Genomic DNA, 13189 nt, shown 5'->3' on the forward strand with positions numbered 1-13189 from the left:
ACTCGATAAAGTTTAAAAAAAGGATAAATTATTTTAAAATACCATAATAATTTTAAATTGGTAATTAAGCTATTCAACCCCCCTTCTAGCTTAATATAGCCTTTTTCCGTGACCTTACAGATAGTGTTGGGTAGCTGAGTTAAATCTATTCAGCTAAGATATCATGATAAACACACCAAATTCATTATTTAAAAAGAGTATACTTACAAAATTAGTAGCTAGAATCCTAATAGTGTATCGGGTAATAAAAAGAGAGTTGACATTTGTTTGAATAACACCCGCACTTTTGCCTTTTATCGTCACAGATTCTGATAAGTTTAATTCAATAGTAGAACAAAGTTTCAAGCCTCAGGCTAATACATAATTTAGATCACTTCAATTTTCCACTTAAATTTTAGGTTGATTATACTTTAATAAATGAAAAGCATTATACTTTTATAAATGATTACTACTAAATTACTACTTTCTTAATTAATTTATAGACTAAACATTCAGACATTAATATGAGAAAAACTAGATCGAATTGACATTATAAAATGTAAATGAGAAAAAATGTCACTGAACTAGAGCTGGGACATTTTAACCATACAATTTTCCAGGTTCACCTAAAGCCTAATAAATTAATAACATAATCTCATTTTCTTGGATAGATTCTAAAGAAGTAAAATGATTACCTCTCTTGATAGTCTGGTTCTATTTATTGCGATAGGTAATTGGTTTTATCTTGGATGCAAAGCATCTGAAACATAATTTTATTCTTTTTAATTGATGGAGTATATTGGATAAGTCGGGATAAAAGACTCCGCACTCCAATACCTTCAACAGAGATAAATACATGTTAACGTCTTAAATTATATAGTCTAAAATCATGTTAACAATAATCATGTTAACACCTCCATAATTAACACCTCCATAATTTTACAGAATATACTAACAAATTAAATAACTTACTTAAAATCGTGATAATGATCCACGACTTGCTTTGTGGCCGAAAAGAACTTACGTCCATACCTGCAATATAACATAAATAACACTATGCATAAGTGAATTAAACCGACATTCAAAATAATTTTTTAAAACATGATCAGCATTCCCATGCATAAACGCGTAGCTGTATGTAACTTACCCTTTTCTGACGAAGAGGGAGCGACATCAATGTACACAAATTCGCATAAATGAAATAATTATGTTTACAAAAACATAGTACCCCCTTTTTTGATGAATACGGAGAGTGTGGATCAAGTGAAGCTTGACTCCGACCTGTTAATTTCACATAGGACTGTATGGATTAAACGACAAAACTCAAAAATATATACAAAAAAATAATATAACACTATACATGACAAAAGAAACAATAATTGTACTAACCTGATTGGATAAATATTGGATACCACTTAAAATATAATTATTCAATATATCAGCGGATTAGGAAGATAAAAGATGAAATAAGAATAGTTGATGAGATAAAAGATGAAACAGGTACCTGATTTTGGATGTTCATTGTTGGGGATAAAGCATGGACTCCGGGGTTTCCATGTTCGTGTGAAAAATCCGATGGATTGAAATTCAAATTTTCCTGATGCAGAGTGGCCGAAGATTAGGCGGTAGTTAAGATCAGTACCCCAATTATGTGGTCGATCTGTGGATGCAACAATGAGTATGACAGACTGTATACAAAATCCGGGTCAACCCATGAATCATGTTAAAAAGAGCGTTGTTAGATATATTTGATAATGTCATGGCTAATATGATTTATGTTTAGATTTCAGATCTTACTTAACAGGACAAGTCAGTACTTTACCATTAATCAGTACTTATACTAGAAGTCAGGACTTAAGGATATCAGTACTTATATTATCAGGAGATAATCATCAGAAGTTAGATATCAGAACTTAAGTACTGAAGGACGTTCAGATAAGGACAGTAGCTGATTAAAGGAAAGAAGATCGAGATAAACATAAGAAGAGATATGCATAAAGAAGGAGTTCCGTGAAGAATGAAATACTTGGAAGAAAAGATATCTGATTGATATATTTTAAGAAGCAGAATTATATTCCATATCAATTAGCGATTATCTTCTAACTGTGTAGTATATAAACACGGATATAGGGTTTACACTATAAGTGTTATCATATTCGAGAAGATTATTTATTGTAACCCTAGCAGCTCTCGTGATATTTGTTCATCACTGAGAGGTAACAGTTCCATACTGTAACAGAGTTTATTGTTTCAATAAAGTTTGTTTTCTGTTACTTAATATATTAAAGTTCGATTTGATTGTATTATACACTGTATTCACCCCCTCTACAGTGTGTGTGACCTAACAAGTGGTATCAGAGCTAATCTGTTAACACACATACAGTTAAAGATCCAAACACAATCATGTCTGACACAGAAACTCCAACTAAGCCTACCAAAACTGAAGAACCTCCAAAGACACAAATTCAAAGTCAGTATGAGACTATTAGAGTTCCCATACTGAGACCATCTGAATATCCCATATGGAAGGTAAGGATGACCATGTTCCTGGAAGCAACAGATCCAGAATACCTTGATAGAATCAAGGAAGGGCCTCACAAACCAACCAAGCTCGCTGTTGCAGTTGCAGGTGAAGCACCAAAGACCGTACCAAAGGAGAAGAGTGATTATACTACTGAAGATATAGCATCAATTGCTAAGGATGCTAAGGTACGACACTTACTGCATAGTGCCATTGATAATGTAATGTCAAACAGGGTAATCAACTGCAAGACTGCTAAGGAGATATGGGATGCTCTGGAAACAAGGTGTCAGGGAACTGACATAATTAAGAAGAACAGGAAGACAATACTCACTCAAGAGTATGAACATTTTGACTCAAAGACTAATGAGTCATTGAATGATTTATATGATAGATTTGTCAAACTTTTGAATGATTTGTCATTGGTTGATAAAGAGTATGATCTTGAAGATTCAAACCTTAAATTCCTATTAGCTCTTCCTGAATGCTGGGATTTGAAGGCAACGACAATAAGAGACAACTACAATCTTGATGAAACAACTCTTGATGAAATCTATGGAATGCTCAAGACTCATGAACTTGAGATGGAACAAAGAAGCAAGAGGAAATGAGGAAAGTCAAGGACAGTTGCTCTTAAGGCTGAAGAAGAATCCCCCAAAGCAGCTTCCTCAAGGAAAGACAAGGGTAAAGCTCTTTTCATAAAGTCTGAAACTGAGTCATCAAGTTCTGAAAGTGATGATGACTCAGATTCCGAAAGCTTGCCTGAGACTGATGCTGATGAGGAGATGATGAAGCTGTCTGCTCTTATGGTGAAAGGAATCACAAAGATTGCATACAGGAAGTTCAGGAAAGGAAAGAAGTTTTCCAGGAAAGGCATATGTTCTGATAAGAAGAATTTCAGAAGATCTGAAGGCAGAGGAGGAAAGTCTGACAGAGGAGATTATACAAATGTTAAATGTTATAACTGTGGTGAGAAAGGCCACATATCTCCTGATTGCAAGAAGGCAAAGGGTGACAAAGGCAAGGCTCTTGTCACAAAGCAGAAAAGCTGGACAGACACCTCAGACTCTGAAAGTGAGGAGAACTATGCATTGATGGCAAATGCTGATAAAGAAAGTGCTGAGAGCAGTTCTGAAGCTGCTGAAATAAAGGTACCTCAGACTACTTATGCTTTTCATACTGATGTTATTAATGAGTTGAGAAGATATCTTAAAACCATGTTTGTTAGTTATAGAGATCAAACTTTAACATGTGAAAGATTAGCTTCTGAAAATCTTGCTTTTAAGAAAAGAAATGATTTCTTAGAAAAAGAGTTAGTCATGTTCCATCAAACTCAGAAGGATAGAGATGATGATTTTTATGTTAGGGATGAAGTGCTAAAAATGAATGAATCTCTAAAAACTGAGTTAGAAAAGGAAAGAGAGATTATCAGAACTTGGACTAACTCTGGCAAAACAACTCAAAATTTGCTAAGTAGTGGAAACTGGAAAGAGGGCTTAGGTTATGGAGAAGATAAGAATGATAAAGGAACTGAAGAAATTAAGCCTGTTGTTAAGCAAAAGCCAAAGTTAAAACCTGTTAAGTTTGTAACTGTAAAGTCTGAAAATGATAAATCAGAAGTTAAAAAGGAATTAACTTCTGACAAACTAAAACAGGAAAAGACAGCTGAAGGGAACATAGGCTTAATGACAAAGAAGCAGCTTAAGCATAAGCTGAAAGATGTTAAGAATGCAAACAAGGTAAAATCACCTAGGAAAAATAGGAATGGAAAGGAAGGTGTGAATAAAAGTAATGATTATAAACTTGTTCCTGATGCTCCTAGGAAAATATGTCATAACTGTGGAAGTTCTAACCATCTGGCTTCTTTTTGCAGGAAGAATAAGAATATTAACTCCTTACCTTCAAAATTAGGAGTTAAGAGTCAGTCTATTAGATACAAACCACAAAATCCTTGTTTTCATTGTGGTAGTTTATGGCATTCCATTTATACTTGTAAGGAATATCATAGTTTGTACTATGATTATTATCAAATAAAACCTTCTTTGAAGAAAGTTTCAATTGTTCCTTCTAGTGTAAATTCTAATTCAAAGTCTGATAGTGTAAGTTCTGATAAGAAAAATGTTAACATAAACTCTGATGCTAAATCCGCTGCAAATGTTAACAAACTTAATAAGGCCAAAGGATCCAAGCAAGTCTGGATCCTTAAAACTAATAATTAGTGGTCTTTGTGATTGCAGGGCAACAGAAAAAATATTCTAGTTCTGGACAGTGGATGTTCAGGACATATGACTGGAAATAAGGCCCTGCTATCAGACTTTGTGGAGAAAGCTGGCCCAAGTGTTTCTTATGGAGATGGCAACATTGGAAAAACATTGGGATATGGCAATATCAATCTTGGAAATGTCATAATTAAAGAAGTAGCTCTGGTCTCAGGACTTAAACACAATCTGCTGAGTATAAGTCAAATCTGTGACAGAGGTTATCATGTTGATTTCTTTAAAGAACACTGTGAAATTGTGAGTAAATCTAAAGGCAAAGTTGTTCTGAAAGGATACAGGCGTGGTAATATTTATGAAGCTAAGCTTTCAACAAGTACTGATGGTTCTGTAATTTGTCTGATGAGTAGAGCATCAATTGAAGAAAGCTGGAATTGGCACCAGAAACTCTCTCATTTAAATTTCAACAATATAAATGAACTGGTCAAGAAAAATCTTGTGAGAGGACTGCCAAAGTCAGTATTTGCTCCTGATGGCCTTTGTGATTCCTGTCAGAAAGCCAAACAAAGAAAATCTTCTTTTAGGAGCAAGACTGAATCATCAATTCTTGATCCTTATCATCTACTAAATGTTGATCTATTTGGTCCAGTGAATGTCATGCCTATTGCAAAGAAGAAATATGCGTTGGTCATAGTGGATGAGTTCACCAGATACACATGGGTGTATTTCTTACACACAAAAAGTGAAACTGCATCTATCTTGATTGATCATGTCAAACATCTGGATAAATTGTTCAAAGATTCTGTGAAAATTTTAAGGAGTGATAATGGCACTGAGTTCAAGAATTTGATAATGAAAGAGTTCTGCAAAAACCATGGAATAAAGTAGGAATTTTCTGCTCCTGGAACTCCACAGTAAAATGGAGTTGTTGAAAGGAAGAATAGAACTCTCATTGAAGCTGCACGTACAATGCTTGAAGAAGCAAAGCTTCCAACCTATTTCTGGGCTGAAGCTGTGCAGACTGCTTGTTTTACTCAAAATGCAACACTCATTAACAAGCATGGAAAAACACCATATGAGATGGTGAAGAAAAAGAAGCCAAATCTGAAATACTTTCATGTATTTGGATGCAAGTATTTTGTTCTCAAGACTCATCCTGAACAGCTATCCAAGTTTGATCTAAAAGCTGATGAAGGAATCTTTGTTGGATATCCACTTTCCACAAAAGCCTTCAGAGTCCATAATTTGAGAACAAAAGTGGTCATGGAATCTATCAATGTCTCTTTTGATGACAAGAAGATTACTGGTCTTGAAGATTTCATTGACCATGATCAGCTGAGATTTGAAAATGAAGACTCAATTTCTGATACTGAAAATCCTGACAGTCTAAGTCCTGATACTGTAAACTCTGATGGATTAAACTCTGACGTTATTGAAACTGTGGTGACTACGTCAAAGGAAGATGCACTTATGCAGGGGGGGCATACTCAAGATCTTACCACATCTCAAGAAACATCAGAACATACATCTGGCTCTTCAAGTTCTGATTCGTCAAGTTCTGATAAGCCAAGTTCTGCCAGTGCTGAAAATCTAAATTCTGAAGAATCCAACTCAGAGAGCATAGTTTCAGGGGGAGCATCAGAAAATGAAAATGAAGACAGCATGGATCATGGGAGAGCATCCAGTTCTAGAGAAAACCTTCCATCTGCAAGGAAGTGGACAAAATCACATACACCTGATTTGATAATTGGAAATCCTGATGCAGGTGTCAGAACTAGAACATGTACTTCAAATGAATGTCTTTACAATTCTTTTCTCTCTCAAAATGAGCCAAAGAAAGTGGAAGAAGCTCTTCAAGATGCTGATTGGGTGCAAGCAATGCAGGAAGAGTTGAATGAATTTGAAAGAAACAAAGTCTAGACCCTAATGCCAAGACCAAAGAATAGATCTGTTGTTGGTACAAAGTGGGTATTCAGAAACAAAACTGACAGTGATGGCATAATTACAAGGAATAAGGCAAGGCTGGTTGCAAAAGGATATTCTCAACAGGAGGGAGTTGATTATGATGAAAGATTTGCACCAGTTGCTAGGTTAGAAGCCATAAGGATATTTTTGGCTTATGCTGCTCACAAAAAGTTTACTGTCTTTCAAATGGATGTGAAAAGTGCTTTTCTCAATGGAGAATTGGAGGAGGAAGTATATGTTGAACAACCTCCAGGCTTTGTAGATTCCAAACATCCAGATTATGTCTACAGGCTTGATAAAGCATTTTATGGAATTAAGCAAGCTCCTAGGGCATGGTATGAGACTTTAGCTCAGTTTCTTCTGGAAAGTGGATTCAACAGAGGAACAATAGATAAAATACTGTTCTACTTCAACCATGGAAAGGACTTACTTCTGGTCCAGATTTATGTTGATGATATCATTTTGGGTCTACAAATGACAGACTTTGCAAGAAGTTTTCCAAACTGATGCAGTCAAAATATCAGATGAGTATGATGGGGGAACTTAGCTATTTTCTGGGCCTTTAAGTCAAGAAGAATGAAGAAGGCACTTTTATTTGTCAAACTAAGTACACCAGAAACTTGCTGAAGAAATTTGGAATGCAAGATTGTTCAAGTGCATATACTCACATGGCCACTGCAACAAAACTGGATAAGGATACTGGTAAATCAGTAGATATTGCTGATTACAGAGGTATGATTGGCTCTCTACTCTATCTAACTGCTAGTAGACCTGATATCATGTATGCTACCTGTCTTTGTGCAAGATTTCAAGCAGATCCAAGAGAACCTCACTTAACAGCTGTGTAAAGAATTTTTAAGTATCTTAAAGGAACAGCTGATCTGGGATTGTGGTATCCTAGAGAATCGGATTTTAAACTAATAGGTTACTCAGATGCAGATTTTGCAGGTTGCAAAATCGACAGGAAAAGCACAAGTGGAAGCTGCCAATTCCTTGGAGGCAGATTGGTTTCTTGGTTCAGTAAGAAACAAAAGTCAATTTCCACATCAACTGCAGAAGTAGAGTATATTGCTGCAGGAAGTTGTTGTGCACAGATTCTTTGGATGAAGAATCAGTTACTGGATTATGGGTTAACATATTTCAAAATCCCTATTTACTGTGATAATCAAAGTGCTATTGCTATGACAGGTAATCCAGTTCAACACTCTATGACAAAGCACATCAGCATCAGGTACCACTTCATAAGGGAACATGTGGATGACAGACTGTATACAAAATCCGGGTCAACCCATGAATCATGTTAAAAAGAGCGTTGTTAGATATATTTGATAATGTCATGGCTAATATGATTTATGTTTAGATTTCAGATCTTACTTAACAGGACAAGTCAGTACTTAACCATTAATCAGTACTTATACTGGAAGTCAGGACTTAAGGATATCAGTACTTATATTATCAGGAGATAATCATCAGAAGTTAGATATCAGAACTTAAGTGCTGAAGGACGTTCAGATAAGGACAGTAGCTGATTAAAGGAAAGAAGATCGAGATAAACATAAGAAGAGATATGCATGAAGAAGGAGTTTCGTGAAGAATGGAATACTTGGAAGAAAAAATATCTGATTGATATATTTTAGGAAGCAGAATTATATTCCATATCAATTAGCGATTATCTTGTAACTGAGTAGTATATAAACACAGATATAGGGTTTACACTATAAGTGTTATCATATTCGAGAAGATTATTTATTGTAACCCTAGCAGCTCTCGTGATATTTGTTCATCACTGAGAGGTAACAGTTCCATACTGTAACAGAGTTTATTATTTCAATAAAGTTTGTTTTCTGTTACTTAATATATTAAAGTTCGATTTGATTGTATTATACACTGTATTCACCCCCCTCTACAGTGTGTGTGACCTAACAAGCGTAAATACAGTATTATTAGTGTAAAATAAGTTGTGGGAGGGTTAACCCGTCAATATATATGGATGCTCCAACTATAAATTTTATGGACAAAAAAGGACATAAGACGGAAGTTATTAATTAAGGAAGGGTAAATTGTGTAATTTGAAAAATCCAATGCTAGAAAATATTAAGAATATATTGATATTGATACGAGGCAAGTTGCAACATATAGGCACAGAGTTAAACCATGGTGATTCATAATGATATCCATAAAATATATCATTCGCAAATCAAAAAATTACCATACTCCCAAAAAAGAATCACACAAATTAGTTAATGTATTAAACTAACTTACATAATGAATTATGAATTATGATTATCTATTTTAAACTTGTAGGGAGTATAGTTCAAAAAATATTCTTGAAATCAATATTATAATAACAAAAATACCATAAATATTCGAGTCACGTGAAAATCACGATCTCCTTAAAACAAATAAGTCCATTTCCTCGTGGTGCTTGAAGGTGTTATGACTTCTGTCTCCAAGGATACAACTAAGCGTATTCACGGATTAGTTTGGGCCCGATTCTTATTTTTTCAAACCGAACCAATAAGAACGGTTTTTTGAAAATCAAAACCAAACCAGACCAGTTAAATATCGAGACCAAACCAAACCGGACTATAAAATAACGGATTTGTTCGGTTTCGAACAACGGTAGGAACTTAATTATTTATCATTATTTCATTTTTGTTAAACTTACGACCAACAGTTATTTAAGTAAATGTAATCTAAAAATTATTATATACCAATATTATATATTACATATAAGTATTATGATATATATATATAAATATTTAGTTTACATATGATTTTCATATACTTTAATTTAATTTATAAATAATACTAAATATATGGATTAGAGTATAACCAAAACATATATATTAATAATTAACTCAAATTTTTATTTAAAAATTAATTTGATGTTTTTAATATGATATACACCCGCGTACACAAAAGCATAATTTATAATTATAACTTATAGGTATATACTAGATTTTTTACATATTATTATATAAAGGTCCAGTTTGATTTAAAAGGTTTTAATTTATTGGAAAACATAATCAAACCATTTATACGTAAACAGTCCGGTTTACCGAATCATTAAATACGGCTTTAGCGGTTTCGGTTTTTCCTGGTTTGGATTAGCATGATCCGATCCGGATTCACGGTTTGACTGATTTTTTGAACACCCCTAAATGCAACGAATAAAGATGACGTTAAGTACAAAAAGATTCACCTTCTATGAACCGAAAGAACACGACTTTCGATCTCTCGGAAACTAGAGCTCTAAGAGTAATGTAAAAAAATATGAAATTTGCTATATTATTTTTGGTTTTTATAAAAAAAGATGTCCAAGACTCCTTATACAAGAGTACCCAATATATAACTTACATCTCAAATCAATACGTAACCTCAATAATAATGAGCTATACAAACACTCTCTATTATTATTGAAGAAGTTACAAAATCAATTTTATAAATTACAAAATATATAAAATAAAATACAATTTAAATTTATTCATATGGACCAACAATAATAAACCATGCATGACTAAATATATTGCTCTCTATTCGCTTCAACAGATAATGGAATATAATACATAGTAAATAAATTCTACTCCACTTAAAATCAGATAAACAAATCTATGTATATTTAATATTGAATGCCAGTATGAATATATAATTAAGAACTAGCTAGTAAACCCCAGTACTTCCTCATGATCATGCAGCTTTGACATGGGTGGGAAACACTGGTGGAGGAGGAGCAAAACGGCCAGCCATGTTCATTTCTCCCAATGTACAATGTCCCGTCGTCTTGCCGCCAGGGATGTGTGTGCAGGTAACAGCGGACGATGGTGGCACCGGACCCCTTGGCAGTGACTCCAAAAGTACCGGAACTGGCAACTCCTTGAGCCATTTCCTGTATTCGCCTAAAGGCCTCATACCGTTTGCACTTTGAATATAAGGAGTTAATGTCAACATAATTGTGAAGACAGTGATGCATGAAATCTTGAAGCTATTCTCCATCAGAAACGCCATTTTTGTTGTTAGTACAGAAAGTGCTTAAAGTTATTACACCTCGATCTCCTGAATATATATTTCGTCGATAGTAAATACTTAAGGTAGAATGAAGTGAAGGAAATGGGTTATGAGTAGTGCTAATGTGGTAGCTACAAAGGTGCATTTATATGTATCCAGACAAGAGACATATGCATGAGTCCTTTCCGGGAAACATATTTCTAAAATTATGTTAAACCTTCCAAGTCATGGCATGGGCAAACTATAAAGTCGATGCATGTCAGTATTTCTTTCCCACCATTTATGTTTATGACTTGGACATAGTCCATAATTTGAATAATCAATCCACACATACATATGCATGAATTACACGAGCAATGTATATATGTTTTACGAGAAATGTTAGAAATTTTAAAAAAGAAAAATTCAAATTTTTCCACAAATGATAATATGTAATGTATAAATAGTAACTTTCTTTGTTATTTATATAGGATCAAGTGTGTATAAATATGCGTTCAAATTAAAATTCAATACGTGTGATGCTCATTTGAAGAAAATTATTTAATTGATGACTTGATCAAAATTAGGCAATTTAGAAATTATTATTTTATAGGAAGAGGCAGAAACGAGGGGGTTCCAACTTCCACGCATTAACTTCCTCTCATCAACACTTTCAGTGCGAAGGGTTTGTACATTTTCTTCAAGTCCACTTGATTATTTAGATACTCTAATTTGTGTATGTACCAATAATTCTGATATATACAATAATTTGTATAAATAAGCCCAAAAATGATTATTGTAGTGTTTTAACTATTATCGTATAAGATTTATGTAAATATATAAATATTAGGAAGACAATTATAGAAAATTCGCCTGATCGATCTTTTGTTTACGTAAGTTGAACACAATAATCAAACTACTCGAAAGTTGTGGGATTTTTCAAACTTGTGCTCGCGGGCACCAAAGCAATAGAAGTCAGCAGAGGACAAAGTTTAGCGTGTAGAATGAAATGGTAATGTCAAGTTTTGGTCCGTCAATCTGTTCAACTTTCCTTTGCTTATTTTGTAGAATATTTAATCTCGTCAAGTTTACTTTAGGACTTGTTTGCGATCGAGGAATACTACTACAAAACTTATAATATTCCTATAGCCTTATATCTTAATCTCTGGAGTAGAATCTTTAACTTATAATAGATACTGGTTGACAAGGCTTATTTGCATTTTAATTATCTCCCTGTCAACAAACTCATGCATGCTTCTAAAAATCACTCATTTTATATCATTAATTTTCTGATTAATTATCATATAAGATATTTTATCGATTCGATTTTAGTATCCAATTGATCACTACATATTGTTATTAATATAATATATTATGCTTAAAAAATTTAAATATTATTCTAATTTTGGAATATATCCAATTAATAGTTTGATTAGTTATTTTGATTGATAATCATTAATTACTACAACATAAATTTATAAACGAATTCTAATTTTCGTATTCTAGAACACTGAAGGAAAAAATAATCCACAATGCTTACTGGACTGGGCTTACCTCTTTAATCTGCATATGACGCAGGTTGAATCTAATTTGCGCCACCAATGTCCTGGACCGCAGATTTATTTATTTTATGGATTAAATATGAAAGTAGTCACTTAACTCAAGATATATATCAGTTTAATTATCAAAATTAATGAGATATTATTTGAATTACTAAAATCGAAATAATTATCAAATATATATCTCAAAATATGTGATATAGAATTAAAAATTATTTTATGGAGTTCTAAACAATTTTCTTTAATCTTATTACGACCAAATGAAAAGTTATCAAATCCTACTAGATGATATCATGAGATTTTTAAAATTTTATAAACTAATTATTTTCATTTAAATAAAAAAGACTATAAAAGTAAAAATAAATAGTGGATAAAATTTTTAAAATCTTATTATATTGTCTAAAATATTATAATTCATACATTTTCATTTTGTTGTAATAAGGTTCAAGAAAAATATACAGAACTCCATAAAATAATTTTTAATTATCGAACAAATTGCCCGCAAGGCTTGGCTCAGTTGGTTAAAGAGACGAAAACTATCCTCTTGTTCATAGGTTCGAATCCCACGAGAGGAGAATTTATGATTATGCCTCTCGAATCGCTTAAATGCGGTTTACCTTGGTTCACGTGGTTTGTAGGCTATTGCGTGAGTCCGTAGGGTTTACCCAGTACGCACCCAAAGGGTAGCGGCTGCGGGTTATCTACGATAAAAAAAATAAATAAATTATCGAACAAATTTTTTAAGGTATTTGTTTGATATTTAAAATGACTTTAAAGATCCGTTAATTTTGATGATTAAACAAATATATGGTTTTTGATTAAATTAGCTGACCATTTTGATGTTTAACTTCTTCTTTTTTTATCGTAGGTAACCCGCAGCCGCTACCCTTATACAGCAGCTCAACTTTAGTAATAACGTCTCTGCCCTCATACCAAATATCACATATATATATACACACACG

At 33.3% G+C, this 13189-nt stretch overlaps 1 long non-coding RNA gene across 1 annotated transcript; it reads right to left on the reverse strand.

Moving 5' to 3' along the window:
* Window positions 1-956: 956 nt before the first annotated feature.
* On the reverse strand, window positions 957-1618 carry LOC141682686 (uncharacterized). Its single transcript, XR_012559910.1, has 3 exons — window positions 1484-1618; window positions 1127-1260; window positions 957-1011 (listed from the first exon to the last, which is right to left on the reverse strand). It is a non-coding gene; the product is annotated as an uncharacterized LOC141682686 (long non-coding RNA).
* Between the last annotated feature and the right edge of the window lie 11571 nt (window positions 1619-13189).

The sequence above is a fragment of the Apium graveolens genome, chromosome 9, assembly GCF_009905375.1.
Source record: "Apium graveolens cultivar Ventura chromosome 9, ASM990537v1, whole genome shotgun sequence".
In the NCBI taxonomy this organism is placed as follows: Eukaryota; Viridiplantae; Streptophyta; class Magnoliopsida; order Apiales; family Apiaceae; genus Apium; species Apium graveolens.